Source organism: Pseudorca crassidens, chromosome 2, assembly GCF_039906515.1.
Source record: "Pseudorca crassidens isolate mPseCra1 chromosome 2, mPseCra1.hap1, whole genome shotgun sequence".
NCBI lineage: Eukaryota > Metazoa > Chordata > Mammalia > Artiodactyla > Delphinidae > Pseudorca > Pseudorca crassidens.
In genome coordinates, this window is record NC_090297.1 from 130,531,232 (window position 1) to 130,548,667 (window position 17,436).

General features: G+C 45.7%; 1 protein-coding gene and 1 long non-coding RNA gene across 3 annotated transcripts in view; one reads left to right on the forward strand and one right to left on the reverse strand.

Annotated features, from left to right (window-relative positions):
• The window catches only part of LOC137219726 (uncharacterized), a 295,061-nt gene that overhangs the window by 245,875 nt on the left and 31,750 nt on the right, over window positions 1-17,436 (forward strand). The window lies entirely within an intron of this gene.
• TNR (tenascin R) overlaps window positions 1-17,436 on the reverse strand; it is a 415,801-nt gene that overhangs the window by 112,971 nt on the left and 285,394 nt on the right. The gene's annotated exons all lie outside the window — the stretch shown is intronic.

The following is a 17,436-nucleotide window of genomic DNA, read 5'->3' on the forward strand; positions in this document are numbered from 1 at the left end:
AGTGAGAGGGTGGTCTCAGAGCCAACTACAGAGGTGAAGAGAGATTGCGTTTGGAATCCCTGGACCATAACTAGATGTACTGTCTATCAAGATAGATGCATACAGAACGACCAGAGGAAAGAGGCAAAAGCTTTCACCCGCATCCTTCCTGGCACACCTCAGCCATTAGATCTTCTGTTTCCAAGCGTTAAAAAGTACAATAAATACGAAAAGCCCTGTCAGCTGCCCCAAAACACATTTATTCAAATCAGCTGGAAGAGGTTTTTAAAAGTAAATGTCTGCATATCAGAAAGATGAAGGGATCTGGGAAAAGAAGTCCTAAGAGAAAACTCCCAAATGCGTTCTCACACTCTGACAATTGGTGTATTTCCAGGATCTGCAAATTTACCCATGCTGTATACTTTGTTGTAAAATACCCATACCTTTCCAAGTACTCAGTGCTAGTTTGGTTTCAGAAGGGTGAAGTCAGTGTGAAATGAGTTGTAGAGATAGTAACATATTTGCCATGTATATTTCAAACACATTCCTGCAGGCAACTTGTAGCTCAATGGAACATTTACTCTGTAGCATAATTTTTCAAAAATATTACATGCATTAATAAAGGTAAGTTAGAAAAAGCCTCATAAAGTCGTTTGACTTTTTTGCCAATTGCCAGTGTAGTAAAACGCCTTTCCATTATGCTGCAATAGAAAAGCTGTGCCCTTTTGCTTAAGTTAAGTCCCTTCCACGTTTACAACTGGGTATTTGTGTGTCACTTTATTGCCACCTTATTTTAATTTGAACTATGGATTTCCTGTCTCTGGATGGCACTGCCCTTATGGTTTTGGAGAAGGGAACTCTTACTTCTCACACCAGGAGGATCAGGGACATGAATGCTAGCCTAGAATGTTCTATCACTACCAAGCGTTCATGATATTTACGCTTTACCCCCCAGGACCCCCAGGTCAACCAGGTCCTCCAGTCAGTGTTCAGCAAGTCTTTTCTATCACCTACTGTGTGCTTGGCATTTTGGAAGAGATGGTGGAGGATATTGAAGCAAGATCATAAGCTGAGGTGAGACATTTTAAAAAGGCATTGCTATGTTGAGCCTGGAGTGGAGTGTGAGACACCCCTAATGCGTGTTTCAGCTTCCGTAGATAATCACTACTTTTCTCTGCCAGAGACAAGGAGAATTGTTTTGGTTCCGAGAAAGAGGGGGAAAAGGAGAGGTGGGAACTAAAGGAAGAGAGGACCCTAAGGAAAGATGATGGAGTCTGGATGGATAGTTGGGAAGGAATCGGGTAGAAAGGAATGCAAAAAGATGGGTTCTGAGAGTGATTGCTCCAGGAATTGAGATATGATTTATTTCTTTGCGGTTTCCAAAACCTTCAGGAAGTTTTACTGTCCCTATAAATGTTCTGTTTGGGCGTTGATTTTTTGAGGGGCGCTCCTCTTCAAAGGAAACTTTGAAAAAAACGGAATCCCTCATTGACTGGAGCATGAGGCAGAGGGATTCGTGAAACCACAAGCCCATGGGAGAGCATTAGGATTCGTCTGGGGCGGGGGAGGTCTGTGTCCACTACAGCTAGAACTCTCAGGATAGCGAGGCACCAGAATCAGAGACTCTAATCAAAATACTTATCATCTGACAGGAAAATCACAACCAGCATACAAAGCCAAGGTGCCTGATAGAGACAGAACACAAGTAGTGAATTGAGAGTTAGCGCCATGATTGTTAGAGGGATAGGAAGGAGCCCTGTAGCATGAAGAAGGGTGTTAAGGAGTCTCTTGATTTTCTGACTGAGGAACCTAGAACCTTTTTAAAGGAGGAAATGCGACTTGATGGGGACTTAAAAGAGCTAAGGATTTTGAAGGGCTAAGGGGAATTTGGGTGCATGGCAAAAGAGAGGCCCACATTGACAGGTGCAATGGGGGAGACACGAAGTACAGCTGGTCCACCCCTGGGTGCCTTACCTCTTGGTCTGTGGGCAGAGCTTCCTGGACTCTAATCCCTGTGACTGTGTCATAGGTCCTGACTCAAATCTGCCATTTACACATTACATCCCCAAAATAACAAATAGCAACAAATAGCATGGTTCATCCACTCATCCATCTTATTGCTAGAATTATGGTGGTAAATAATACAGACACAATCTCTGCCATCCTGTCCCCTGGGAGAGACATAGGCCTGGCGTGTAAACTCACAACTAAACCACTCTAAACTGCAAGCAGTGACCTAGAGGAGACCAACAGGATGCTGAGATGATATTGGTGGGCAGGTAGAAGCTACTTAAGAAAAGGCATTCAGGGAAGACCTCACTGAGGAGGTGATATTTAAACTGAGACTTGAAGAAAGAGAAAGAGAAAGTCAGGTAGAGAGTGTGGGAGCAGAGATGAATGGCTCAGGGAGAGGGGAAAGCATGTGCAAAGGCCCTGAGTTGGAAAAGAACTTGACACCTTTCAAGACTCTTGAAGAGCAAGATGGCTGATGCAGAGAAGGTCAGGAAGCGATAGACATGACACAGAGTAGGGGGCCAGATCATGGGAGGCCTTATAAACCAAACGAAAGAGTTTACATTCTATTCTGATTGCAGTGAGAATGCATCAAAAAATTTTGAGCAGAAGTTTTGAACCTGTTCAAGGCTGTTTTCATTTCCTGGTCTCTATAAAAATGTTCAGTAACAAATGCTCAGTACTTTACCTGGGTGTACATGCCCCAGCCACTGTGCTACAGAAGGTGGCGTGAACCTGCTAAGGTTTACTGATTACAGGTCCTTGAACAACCAACAGATGGATAATAACGTTTAGTCATTGCGGACTGGCAATTACAGTATATATTTAAAGAAGAAATAAAAACATTTCCTGCTTCAACCTCTCTCATATGAAATGGAGAACCAGTATCTGCCAAACTGTGTACCAGAGACTCAATCCATAGTTCTCAGAACGGATAGAAAGCTCCCCGAGGTTAATCATTCATGCCTGACCTGTGATTGCAGTGGTACGTTTTATCTGTTTTCATTAGATGTTCTCCTTTATTGAGTTTTCACAGTGCACATCAGTAGCCTCTGTGTGCCCCTGTTTGAAATAAGCTGCTTGCTTTTAAAATGTTCTGGACAATATAATTTCATCTGAACCATTATGGGGAGCACATGTTTCCTGTGTGCCTGGCTTTTCAAGTCTTTTCACACGGGTCTCTAAGACTGTGGTGGGATGTTGATCTCAAGCTTCTGGGGGTCTAAAGAGTTGGGACTCTCACTGTCTTAGGGATCAACTTGCCCCCTTCTGCTCCCCAGTGCAGATCTCTCTGATCCTGAGAGGAGGGTTTCTAACTCAGGGCATTTTGCAAGTATTGCACATACTTGGAAATGAACTAAGTCCTGGGTCTGCAGACAACAGGGAGAGAATGACAGCTCGGCCCCGCTGGGCCTGACACTGGCACCCAGGGCATCCCAGCATCAGGACCAGAGCTCAGAGTCTGGCCTGGTCTGCACGGTATCCTTGGGTCAGAAGCTGGACTCCGTCCCTTCTTTCCCCTGAGGTACATTCTTCCAGCCACAAGATGGCTATGACTTTTCTTTTATTTTATCTTTATGGGACTATATAGAAATTCCTGAATTAAGGGCAGCCTTGTAATTACTGGTGACATAGTCTAACTTATGGCTATAGTCCTTCCCAATCTGACTGTAAAACCAGTTGGAAACTGTATTGCTATAAAAATACACCTAACTTGCATAGATCTATAGGTAGACATGCACATACACACAAATTATTAATAGTGAGCATCTCTGGATGGCGGGATTTTAATTATTTTTCCTTTTGCTTAACTGTAATTTCTTTTTTGCCATGAAAATGTTATTCAGGTTATAATATACTGAATTATTTATGCAATAAAAAAGCAAAGAAAGAAAAACACTTGCCCAGTCAGTCTTGGTGCCCAGAGCAAGAGACCTGGCCATCACAGTGAGCTGGGGGAAGGAGAGAAATGACAGCCCTTAAGACATCTAGCAGGACCAGCCCCCACCCCTGGCACTCAGGGTGTGTGGGTGCCCCAGACGTTTGCTGTGTGTCTGTGTGTGTTTATGTGTCTGTGTATGTGTGTGTGTTCCGGAGGCTCAAAACCTCCCTCTGCTGCTCCCTGCAGCATAAACCCAGGAAACACTTCAGCTGGGTTTCTCGCATCTTCTGAAAGTAGTGGTGGCATGGAGAGGGTGCAGGGTGGGTGCGGAGAGAGTGGGGAGGAGAGAGCCCTGGCTCCTCTCAGAGACCTGCACCAACAGTGAATTTGGTTCCTCTCCTTTCTGGTCTTCGGCCTGCTTCTCTGTAGATTGTCCGCTTCTTCTCCCTCCTTCTCCTCCCACCATCCCTTTTTATTTTATTCCTGCTCCTTTTTTTTTTTTTTTTTTTGACTGAGTGGGAAGAAGGCATCGTTCTTAAACCATTCATCATCCTGCCTTCTTCCCAGTCCCTGTTGTTGGCAGACGCTTTCAGCAGCCAGTCCCTCCCGCTCTGCCTCTTCATAATCCAAGTCAAACTTTTGGAATGTAGAAAATACATTCTCTATAAAACATCAAAGCAAAAAGTCCCAGTGCTTTTGTCAATCAAAACCCCTGGGACTTCAGGACTATGGTCTCTGCTATGATTCTTACAATGCCTGTTAGGAGACACGATCAATTTCTGTGTTTTCTCTATTTTTTTATTAGTTGTTTTTTTTTTCTTTTCGGTACACGGGCCTCTCACTGTTGTGGCCTCTCCCGTTGCGGAGCACAGGCTCCGGACGTGCAGGCTCAGCGGCCATGGCTCACGGGCCCAGCCGCTCCACAACATGTGGGATCTTCCCGGACCGGGGCACGAACCCATGTCCCCTGCATCGGCAGGCGGACTCTCAGCCACTGCGCCACCAGGGAAGCCCATTAGTTGGTTGGTTTTTGTTCTTGATTTTGTATCCTCTGCGCCCACCACCTGTGGGCAAGGCATAGCTTCTGAGGCAATGAAGGCTGCGGCTCCACGTAGGGAGGGAGGTGTGTGGCACTCAACAAGGGAAAATTCCTCACTTAATATCATCAAATTTTATTTCGACACATGTAATACGGGACCAATTATGTACCTCTCTCTCTTCAGGTTGTTATGAGGATTTAATGAGCTAATCCATGAGAACCTTCAACACACTGCCTGGTAGTAAGGCGTAGTAAGGGCTCAGTAAATGCCCTTATTATTATCATTACTGTTGCTATCATGCTGTGCATCACTTTCCATTGGGAAAAGATAACAGATGCCTGACTTGCCTTTCCCAGGTGTGAACGGGGGTGGTTTGGAGCCACAGCGGAGCTCCAGGGAACCACACCTGGCTTCCCCGCCCCACATGGGCTCTGAGCCCTGGCACGATAGCTCTACCTTTATCTCCCACGCCCTGCTCTCAGGGGCTTTTGGGGGTCTTGCTGGCTTGCCATTCTGGGGTCAGTGGCCCACTCAGCCTCCTTGTGTACCTCTGATCCATCAACGTGGATAGTCACATGGGACACAGAGACCTGGCTCAGCTCAAGAGGGGCAGAGTCAATTAGAAGCCGCTAGAGGAGGCTGGCCAGTCACACACCCTCCTGGGCGGGAAGCAGATGCTTCCAGGTTCAAGGTTCCTGATGTTCACTTTGGTGGCCCCTGCAAGTCCACCAGCGAACCTGCGGTCTTAGGATTGAGCCTGGAGCTGTTCCTCCCTCTAAGGCAGGCAGGGGAGCTCGGGGAGGGAGTGGGCTGTGCCTCTGAGCCGTCTTACTTTCCTCCATGCCAAGAGCCGCCTGGGTCTGTCCTGTACCCCACACAGAGGGATGGTCCAGGGAAGGTTGAAGCTGCTTGGGCACATTTCAGCCCTTCCTTGGGGCTGGCTCCCATCTAAGAGAATTGGTTTTCTGTAGGGTCCTGTCTTCTGACCCAGCGATCAGCCTGCTGGCATTGCCACCTGCTGACACATTTAAGTGATAGCAGATCATGGGAGCTTCTGCAAAGACCCTAGGTTGTTTTTTATCTGAAATAGTAGAGACCACTTGCAGTAGAAAACACTGTGGAAATTGCTGCCTCCCAAGCAGCCTGATGGGATGGCATCCATAGACTGCCACAGAACCGACTGGCAAGACCTCCAATTCCCCAGGGAACCCTGCTACTCCCCTCTCACATACAGGCACACATTCAGTCACACATGCATGCATGCACACACACATACACAGGCACCTCGGCACACATACAGAAGCACACACATGCAGACACAGTGTACACACAAATGCACACACATGGACACATACATGCCCACAGCGGTGTCCAGGGCACCCGCACGTCCTCAATACCTCTGGGGTGGGCTGGTCCTGCAGGATGTCTTAAGGGCATCGTTCCCCTCTCTTTCCCTCTTCTTTTTCCTGCTCCTCTACAAATGCTAGATTCTTGAAAATATTGAGTGGTTGTGCAGACCAGTTAGGAGACATTTACATTTTGTGCTGGGTCGATTGCTAAATGAATGGCCCTGGAGATCAGATACTCACGGCTGCCATCTGTCCCAAGAAGGCATTCGTGGAGCCTAAGGTGCAGGGCAGACAAAAAAGATGGAGCTCTAAGGAAATGCTGAGGCTTTACTAACACGTCAGAGGAGGCAGGGGATCCCATCTGGCTGCATCCCCACTGATCTGGGCTGGGTTTAGGGGGATCCTTTCTCATCTGCTCATGTAGGAGGGAGGAGGAAACCTCCTCAAGTTCAGAGGGCCGGGGAAGCTCTGCCCTTTTCCTTAGAGATTTGGGAGCTTCCCTCCTCAAGGCTTCCTTCTTTGTAGCCCAGGGAGTCTCCGTGTTTCTGCCTGACACAGGTTGGCTTCATCTGCAACCTCACCGCCTACCTTCAGCATACTCAGGCTTTGCTTCTGCAACACTGGCTCGTCCTCCCACGCTGGCTCACCAGTCCCCCTTGCCTCCGTTTTCTCCTGGGCCCTCTCCCTTTTGGTGCCCCTTCCTTCTCCCCATCTGGCTTAGACCCCCGGCCTGTCACATAAACCACTCTCCTATCAGGAAGGCCAGCTCTCTTGCTCTCTTGTCCACCTACTGCGTCTCCTGGAATAATGTCAGTCCATCAGTGGAACCCTCCACCTTACCTGGTATGATGGGAAAAAACCTATCCCCCATCCTTGTCATTTAGTGTCATTAAAGATTTATGACCAAGTGCGGCTTCATAATCCCTCTCTCTGTCCCTCCATCAGACCCTCAACTCCTCTTCCCAAACCCTGGAACCACTATTTCTCCATAGTCCCTTGCAGCTGTGAGCTGATCTTAACCTTTAGCAATGACAAAAATAGAGATATTTGGGTAGAATCTTCTAAGACAAGCTCAGGTGTCACCTCCTCCAGGGAGACCTCCTTGATAGCAGAGTACTCCTCCCAACTCTGGGTTAAGTTCTCTGCTCTGGGTTCCCATAGCAGCCTGTGCTTCTCTTTTCCACAGCACTTATCACACCTGACTGCTGTGGCCTGATCACTCTATTTACTTGTCTCTCTGAATGGGGAACTCCTGGAGAACAAGGACTGTATCTTGCATCTCTGTGTCTAGAGTTCCTGGCACAAAGTGAGTGCTTAAGACATTTTTTTATCATCTCAGACTTTCGAGTTGGAAGTGATTGCTCTTGACACCTTAAAACATTGTTTTTTAAATACCTTTATTATTTTACATTTTTAAAAAAGAAAAATGTTTTTATTATTGTATATTTATATATGTATATGTTACTTTTATATTTTATATATCATAAAATATATTTAAATTATTTTTATGATTAGCTCTTATGCAAATTCTTGGTGGTAAAGTTGGTCTGATATAAGTTATTCCATCATCGCCAGAGATGGAAGTTCTCTGGGCCATTTTTTTAAAAATTGTTTATTTATTTATTTTTTATACAGCAGGTTCTTATTAGTTATCTATTTTATACATATTAGTGCATATATGTCAATCCCAATCTCCCAATTCATCACACCACCACATCCCCCCACCCCTGCTTTCTCAAGACATTTTTTTTGATGAATGAATGAATGATTGAAACCCATTCTTCATGGAAACATGGACCCTGACCAGGCAGACTGTATGGGCCAGAGAAGTCAGGGCCAGGGGCTCTCCCTAAAGGGACCCGTGGAAATCCAAGGGGGCCCCAAGAATCTGTCTGCGGCACGGTGATCTAGAAGCATAGCCAGTAGCGTCCTTATAATAATGAGAAAGCTAGTTTTGTCAGCTGGCATTCTGTAGATTTTTAACTGATCATTTTGAGGGGAGGGGAAATAATTTCTTCTCCTACTTTTCTTTTCCACAAAGATAAATTCGCCCTTGGCTTGGAGTCCTGAAGTGTCCTACCCAACTGCAAGCTGGTGCGAGGCAAAACGTGAAGGGGATGAAAGCAGAGTTAGGTTCCCCTCTCTCCCTCACGTCTCTCTCTGCACCCTCTTGCTACACCGGCGTTAGAATGTCCAGGCTTTAAGGGGGCTTGAGAACCATCTGGCTCAATTATTTGCTTTTGCACTTTATGGAATAGAGACCCAAAGAGGTTAGTTCAAAGACTTGTCAGTGCCACCTGGTTACTAAAAGGGGTACACCTGAGCCAGGCCTCCAGGCTTCCAGCTTGCACCTGTGTCCAGCATGCAGCATCTTTCCAGCAGAAGTCTTGGTTATGTCTCTCCAGTGACGGATGTCATCACTGTGGCCCTAGGATAGGCCATCCAGCTGTAACACGCCCCCCTTCCAAGGATGAGAGCCTCTGATAGCTCTTAAGAGCAGCCGTGTGGAACCTGCTGAGCATAGGATGGTGGCTGGCACCCCCTTCTTACGTTAGTCGTAGACCATTAAGTACCTTTTACAAAGCTGCCTATCTCAGCAGCAGGTAGAGCTATCTGTTCCCAGCTTGGCAGGATTGTAGCTCTTATTGATGAAAGAGAAATCAAGCCAAGCCTGAAAAATGACTTAACATTTTGAACGTTGAAGAGACACAGACTAATGGGTTTTCTCCTTATATATATTACGTGGTACAGTGACCTGGGGACACGCCTATTAAGAATTGCTCCGGCTGCACCCAGCCAGGTTTCCCCTGCCACCTCCAAGCTCTCTGGGAGCTCAAAGGCTGACATAGCTGGGAGTGGACACGTGCCTTGGGCTTTATGGTGCCAGGTGTGCCCTTCCATGCCATATGTTCCTCTACCCAGGGCTCCCACGTGGAGGCGGCCAACGCAGCTGCTGAAGGAAGAGTTCACAGCAGAGGCTGGAGTGTAACAGGAACCAACACTGTGTTCCCCCAGTCAGCTCCTTTCGGAGCCCTGTGACTCCCCTGTCCTGCTACGCTTCCACTCGGCACTGTCAGATCTGACTTTCGGATGTATTCATTCCACAAACACACAGTGCCCCCTGTGTGCCGGGCCCTGTCTGGGCTCTGGGATTCAGCAGTGAGCGAGGCAGCCTGCTCTACAGTCTAGAATGGGGAGAAGGCAGCACCCAACAGGGATGTTATGTGATGTCAGGGGTGCAGCTGTTTGGGAACAAACTAGGAGCAGGACCTGGTGACTGGATGGACGCTTGGGCTCCTGCAGCTCAGGTGCATGGGGAAGTCCTGAATGAAAAGGAGCTGGCCACTCTCGAGTCTAGGGGGAAAGCAATCCAGGCAGGGGGAAGAGCATGTGCAAAAGCCCTCAGGAGGACATGCTTGGTGAGTTTGAGAAGCGAACAGGGGCTGGTACGGCTAGAGCCTGGTGAGCTCGGGGGAGAGAGAGAGGCCAGAGAGGGAACCTGTAGAAATTAGTGGACAAGGGAAAGGAGTTTAGATTTTATTTTTACATAAAGCTTTGGAGAGCTTTAAAGGAGTGGAGAGTGACAGGAACTGATTTGTATTTTAAAAGATGACCCTGTATGCCAACCTTCATAGCAGCATTATCCACAATAGCCGAAAGGGGGGAAACAACCCACCTGTCCATCAACTGATGAATGGATAAACAAAATGTGGTCTATCCATGCAATGAAATATTATTCAGTGTTAGAGGGAAGGGAATTCTAACGTGCTACAGCATGGGTGAACCTTGAAGACATTGTGCTGCGGGAAGTAAGCCAGACGCAAGAGGACAAACACTGTAGGTTTCACTTATGTGAGGGAGCTGGAGAGAGAGATCTATGGTCCCAGGGAGCTCAAATTCAGAGACAGAAAGTAGAATGGTGGCTACCAGGGGCTGGGGTTGGGGGAGTATGGGGAGTCACTGTTTAATGGGTAGAGAGTTTCAGTTTGAGATGATGCAAAAGTTCTGGAGATGGATGGTGGTGATGGTTGCACAAGCATGTGAATGTCCTTAATATTAATAAATTGTACACTCAAAAAGAGTTAAAATGGTAAATTTCATATCATGCATGTTTTACAAAAATTAAGAAAAACACAAACAAAAACGAAATAAAGACCTCCTGGCTTCTTTGTGGAGAACGTATGGTAAAGAGCAAGCGTTGAAGCAGAAAAACAAACAACAAACAATAGTAGAGGCAAATGTAATAACCCAGGTGATGGAGGTTTGGACCAGGGTGGAAGGAATGGAGAGAGGAACAAAAAAAGGATGGAGATAATTTCAAACTTAGAGAAAAGTTGCAAAAATAGGACAGAAATTCCCAATAACCCTTCACCCAGGTGATTGTTGAAATATTTTGGAAATAAAGTTGAGCCAGACTTGATGATGGAGCAGTGTGAGGGCTGGAAGGAGAGAAATGTATAGCCCAGTTCCTGAACTTCAGGAAGTTAGATGTGATAGTTAGATGTGAAGGGCAGGGATCAAGTCGTAGACCATTAAGTGCCAGCCAACAAAGCCAGGGCCCAGAGAGGTGAGGTGAGTTCTCCTGGGACACACAGTGAACACATGGCAGGGCTAGGGTGTGAGCTCAGGTCTCTGATTTGTAGTTTTTGATCAAGGGTGAAACTGCTTTCATATTAGCCACATTTCGCCTTTATGAAAAGGTCAGGGAGGGGTGGGCAGAGTCAGATTCTCAGAGATGGACCCTGACTTCCTGCTCTCAGGCTCCTGTTATCCTTACAGGGAAAGGAAGGTGAGCTGAGGCCTGTTAACTGCTGAAGACACCAGACAGTTGCACAGTCTCTCCATCTTCTAAATGAGTCTAACAATCTGTCTGCTGGGGCTGGGAATGGAAGTAAAAGAACATTTCTTTCCATGAAAAGGGTTTTAACAGGCAGAGTTCTACCCAAAACATCTCTCCACACCCCCACATGTATTCCACACCTCTTGCCAGAGTGACTGAACTCTCAGTGATAGAATCATTCCTTAGGGTTGTAAGCAGAGGTCAGAGAATGCTCAGAAGTAGCCAGTCATGCTGCATTCATTCATTCATTCATAACGTGCCCAACGATGCCAAGCACAGCACGATAGAACGGAAACATCCTCTCTTCCCCACAGTGGTCATCTGGTATTGTAGAAAGAACGTGTGCTTTGCAGACAGAGCACTCTGAGTACTGGCTCCATCATGTTTTAGTTGTATGATGTTGAACAAGTGTCCCTCACTGTCTGAGCCATTGTTGCTTCATCTGCAACATGGAAACCATGGCAGTTTTAAAGCATGGCTGCAAATTCTTTTATACTCTTCTCATTGAGACATAGGGCCTGAGGCACCTGACACGTAGTAGGCACCCGATAAACATCCCGTGAAAGATTTCCTAAGCAACAGTAGTTGGCTGGTCTCCTTAATGAAATAGAGTCAAGCAACGGATAGTTCAGGCAGTTCAGGCTAAAGGTACTGAAGAATGTTTTGCATGAGAGATTTTTAAGTTAGTAGCTTTTGAAAATAGCCAAGAGCCACGTCTAAAACACGATTTTCTGTTGTAAACTTTCTGTTGTAAACTTTCCCTCTGCATCTCTTAGTATCATAAATTATTATAGCTGGGAGAAATCAGCTCTAAAATTCTCTGTTTCTAAGTGAAAATCTCTATTATATCTTTAAAAAATTGAAATGATATTTTTTCTGGATAGTAAAGAAAACCAAAGGTCAGGGTAGTAAGGGGAAACTGAGGATTTTTGCAATTTATGAGTCAATTTCTTGGGTCGGCAGACCATTGGGATTTCTCCCAGTTGCTGTGAGGGGTATTTCCATCCTGTATCTAGCTGCTGGAATAATTCTTCTTCCATTTCTCTAGCTCCCCACAAAAGTCTGCAGATTCTGGTAGATAAATTGTCAGCAGTCCTTCCCATTTCTGAGGCATTAAGTTTAAATCCCGTTAAGGTTCCTCATATATTAAAAATAAAACTTCTATTAACTTTTCCCCTGTCAGTGCGATCAGAGTTAAATTAATTTTTAACACTTGGGTGAAGCAGCACAGGAGAAATATGCCCCTAGAGCTGCCACATGTGGGCTGCCGGTGAGTCAGGGAGGCCCGGATTGGCTGACTCCCTACAGAAGCTGCCCCGTGGCACCAGCTGATTGTATTTGGAGGGGCTCCGTCTCCAGAGACAGTGCTCCTGGCAGTATAATAAGATGTGGTGGGATCCCAGGCTGTGGTCGATGGGCCAGCTGCAGGTGGATGGCTAAACAAGACGTTGACTTTGTAGACAGGCGCTAGACCACTGAGACGGCCCACCAAACTGGCCTGCCTGGGTTCTCACTGATTTGATCATGTGGCATCATCACCGCTGGAGATGCCCTGTGACTCACCCTCAGTGCCCAGGGAAAGAGCTCATTTTTGAAGCTGAATATATGGTTTGTGAGAGCATGCGCTTATGTATAGTTGATGTATAACCAGACATGTAGTTGAACCCCTGTTTTCATCACTTGAAAGCTGTAAGACCTTAAGCAGAAAAATAAAGGAGGGTGGAAACAGAGCAACTATTTATTGAACACTTACTTTGTTTTGGGCCCTGAGCTAAGGTGTATGTGTGTGTGTCTGCAAAACTTATTATAATATTATATTAACTACATGTATGTGAATAGTATGTTAACTACATCATATTAACTACATCTGTTATCACATACATTAAATATATATTATGTATATTACAAGAAAAGCTATTTAACTGTTAAATGACAGAGTTCTTATTTGAACCCAGGTCTATCTGATTCCAAAGCTAGTACTTTTTAAGGTTTTAGTATAAATTATTGAAACTCCCTGTTCCTCAGTTTCCCATCTATAAAATGGGGAAATAGTACCTACTTCATAAGCCCACTGTGAAGATCAAAGGAGATAATGTGTGTGGAATGCTTAGCACAGAGCCTGGTGCAGAGCTCAGTACATGCTAGCTACTACTGCAGTAGTAATAGTAGTAGTAATTAAATTCCCTCTTTCTTGCAAAGGCAGAGAAGATCCTTATGTGCAAATTAATTAATTTCTTGACTGTTGTATGCACCATTTGGGGAGAAAATGATAACACCAGAGGTTCATTGATTCATTCATTCATTTGTTCAATGTATATTTATTTAAAAGGTATAGGATTTAAGAAACACAAGACATGTACCCCATCTTCAGGGAGTTTACAATCTGGTTGAGACTGATGGACATATGCACAAGATCAAATAAATAATAAAGAAAGCAATAAATGTGTTAAGCAAAATAGGTAAGGTTTGAGGAGGGGAGTCACCGAGGGCTAGAGGTGTGGAGCTGACTGGAGCTGGGCTCTAAAGCAAGCCAGCTTTGGCTTTCAGGAGAGAAGATGGTCAGGACCCCTCATCCCAAAGTCAGGAAAGTACCTTGGGTCCCAGCAGGCAGTCGGTCTTTCAGAAATGGAACTTTCATTTTGCAACTTCTACTCTGAGCTACACAGAATTGGACAGGATTCAGAGAAGGGGTTTTATGGACACTTGAAATAGAAGCAAACCCTTTCAAAAGAAGTGTCCTGTTTCTTGATAAAAATTCTCTTGAATACAAAGATTATATTGTCACACTCTACCATAATCCATAGACCATCACCACTACCTCACCATCACTGTCGTTGTGATCATCACTGCCTCTGTCATCCCTCCACTAGCATCATCATCTCTACTGCTGCCACAGTCATCACCTCCATCACATTAACAGACCACCAGACCCTCCCCATCACCACCACCACTATCACCACCACCATTATCACCTCCACCACCACCACCACCGTCACCTCACCATCACCTCCACCACCACCATTGCTGCCAAAACCTCCAGCACCATCTTCATTAACTCACTGCCGCCGCTGTTACCACCAACCCCCCACCAGGCAAAACGCCTAACTCTGAGCCAAGATGGTCACATAAATGAGTGGACCTCACCTAAAGGTTTACACCAGTCTAAACGGAGTGAGAGATTTATTTCTTCTGTTCCCTCATGTGAGACGAAGTGGGAGCTGGTCTTGGCCCCAAACAGACCTATCGGGAATACATTCCCCACCTTGTGATCATTTGGCAAAGCTGATGTTACAAAGGAAGTGCATTTAAAAGTTACTTGCCTTCCTCTGAGCTAAGGTTCCCACCTCCTTCAGGTGTGCCTGGAGAGCTGAAGAGAGGTCCAGTTGTTCACAGTTCCAGGAGGTGGAGGTGGGTGGCGGCCCTGGAGGGGGGAGCCTGAGAAAACCTGGAAGACAGGAGCTGTTTCCTTCCCACTCGAAGCAGCCCACTCCCTTCAGGCAATAGGCAACTCTGACTTCAAACCCTAGCCAGGGATACTGCTGCATGAGTAATGCCCAGAAAGATGCTATAAATGGTTTCTTTCATCTCCTACTGAAATGAAAGAACAAGAGAGAGCGAGAGTAGAAATGAATTGTATTCCTACTGCAGAGAGTTCATTTGATAAATAATGTATATAGAGTTTGCAGTAATAACTGCTCTTTTCTGATTCAGCATGTGCGGGTGAGTTTTGACATATATTCTCTGTATTTCTAACAGACCGTAAATGACTGGTGTATGGATTGGCATTATGAAAGGCAGGGCAGACTGTTAACATTTGCTGTAGTGTCAGAAAGGTTAATCTGGCTTTTCCCTTGAGCTGGGAGCAGGGTGCCTTCGCCTTTCAGTGGAGATGTAGGAGGAGAGGCAGGAGACAGATGGAGGATTCTTCTTCTTCCCCTGGGCTCCTAGGAACAGGTGGCAAGCAGATGACACATGCCACCAAGGTGGAGAGACCAGGACCCAGGCGGGCAAGGAAATGTGTATCTTGAGTCTTGCTCTGCTGCCTTCTGCAGGCTTCTTTTCTCTTATCACGAAAGCAAGTCCAAGAGACCCACTGGGTGCTGGCAAGAGTGCGGAGATATGCACCCAAGCTTTCCAGGTGGACTTCCCTGGAGGCCTGGGGGTGGGGGGAACGTGCCCCTACCAAGACAGAAAAAGCACCAGGATATTGGAAAACTTCCCCATTTCTGCCAGCCCTTGGATTTCCAGGAGACACACACTGGACTCAAGTTGAAAAATTAGTAATTTGATCATCATATATTATCTTCCATTTTGCCCCTAAAAGAGTGTTTTTACCATGTGTTTTGCCTTGCAAAGTATCCTCACATATCTTATCTCATTTGGGCCTCACAACAACGGGGCAAGAATTGTTACCCCCAGTTTATGATGAGGAAACAGGCTAGGAAAGGTTTGAGAACTTGTCCATGGTGGCAAAACAGGTAAGAGGAAGAATTTACTCAAAATATGCTCCAAGTTAGGTTTTCTGGCTTTAAGCTCAGTGCTTTTACTACTCAAGGTTTCCTCCCTAGAGACATTTCTGCAGAGACTTCATTGTGCTTTGTATGTGTGTGTTGGGGACAGGAGCAGGCGTGTGGGCATGTACGTGCACACATCCACACACGCTCAGGTGCACACACACATGCACTGTACACACGTGCACAGGACACAGATGCACACTCACTCATGGACCCACATGTGTGCACACAGGGATGCATGTGCACACACAGTGCAGGTGCGCGCACATGTGCACGCACGCTTGCACGGCTGAAGCCACAGGAGCATTCCCAGCAGGGGAGGGTTTCTGCTATCCAGTTTATTTCCCTTCCCTTCAGTGAGAAATCACTCAAAACCTCAAGAATCACTCCTTCTGGCCCCAGATGGTTGGGTGGAGCAACCTGAGAACCCCAGGAAATAATTTCCACCCTGCAGGGGTCTGCGATTCTGGAGAATCATGATCCACGGCCTCTTTTAGCGACTGACCTCCGGTTGGGGTTCGGAGAGGTTGGTGGCTGCAATTTGCTGGGAGTAAGATTTATAATGCTCGGTGTTCAAGAAGATGTAATTTACCTCCTAAAAGGGACAACTTTTGCTCCCAAGAAAATGTTTTCCCTCCCCTGGCTCACCTTTAGATTTAAGAAATTGCTCTGAGAGGTGAGAAGTACCTAAAATCTTAAATATTGGATTCCCTTCCCCAAAGATTAGACAACATTAATGTCAGAGCTGACTCATGTTTTTCCTCAAAGGTTTTTTTCTTGATTCTCCACTCAAATAACCTACAAGGAACTTTCCATGAAATAACAGAAAACAAATTCTCTACATCTAATATTTTTCTCCCCATACCCCTTCTTTCTTCTCATCTTTTACTTTGATTTCTTTCTGCAACATCTCTTGGGAAATCTCACTTCTCATTTTCAAGCGTTTACTGCTTCTGCTCATACTTTTTTTTTAATGTCAATTTTTAGGGTTTTTTTCCCTCAATGAGACCGTTTCCTTCCACTCCCATGAATTCTTAATGGTTTCCTTCAGATGGTCCCTTATTTCTGCAGTTTATTCGCTTTTCCTTTCCTTGTGCCCTGGGTCTTGTCCTCGTCTTTGCCTTACATTTCCTCCTCCGTCTTTGCAGGGAGGTGTTCTAAGCAGAGTGAGGCTTTGGGATTGGGATGGGCCTAAGTTTGACTCCAGGCTCTACCACTTGAATAGCAGTGTGACCTTGGTCAGCCAATTTCACTGTTCTCAGAGCCTTTGTTTCTATATTTGAAATGTACAGTATTAACATCTATAACGCAGAGTTGTTTTGAGAATTAAGTGAGATCTTAAGGGAAGCACCTCTCCCAAGACCTGACACGTAATGTATCTCTACAATATCCATCTGCCCTCTGTGCTTTCTCTTTTAACCATAAAATGTGTCCTCTTCCAGTCCTGTTTGATTCTTTAACTTACCTGGATTAAGTTGCATGGGCTAACTGGCCCCATAAAGGTAGAAATGTCCTTAACATGGTGAAGGACCAAAGAAGGTCCCAAATAAGACAGGCTTCATTTGATGCCAATGCAAATGAAAATGCAGAAGCAAATTAAACAATGAAGGAAATGGTGAGGCTGAAATGTGTCGAAGGTTCAGTCCCGTCGCACTGTGTGTGTACTGAAAACATTTTGATAAATGGGAGAGAAGAAAAATCAAATTGTGCTCCTTGGTTCAAACAAGCCGTCATGGCTTGTAAGATAAAGATGTACGCGTCTAGGGAAGTCAGTTTCTAGACACACACCATCATTATGCGCAATTTAATAATATACACA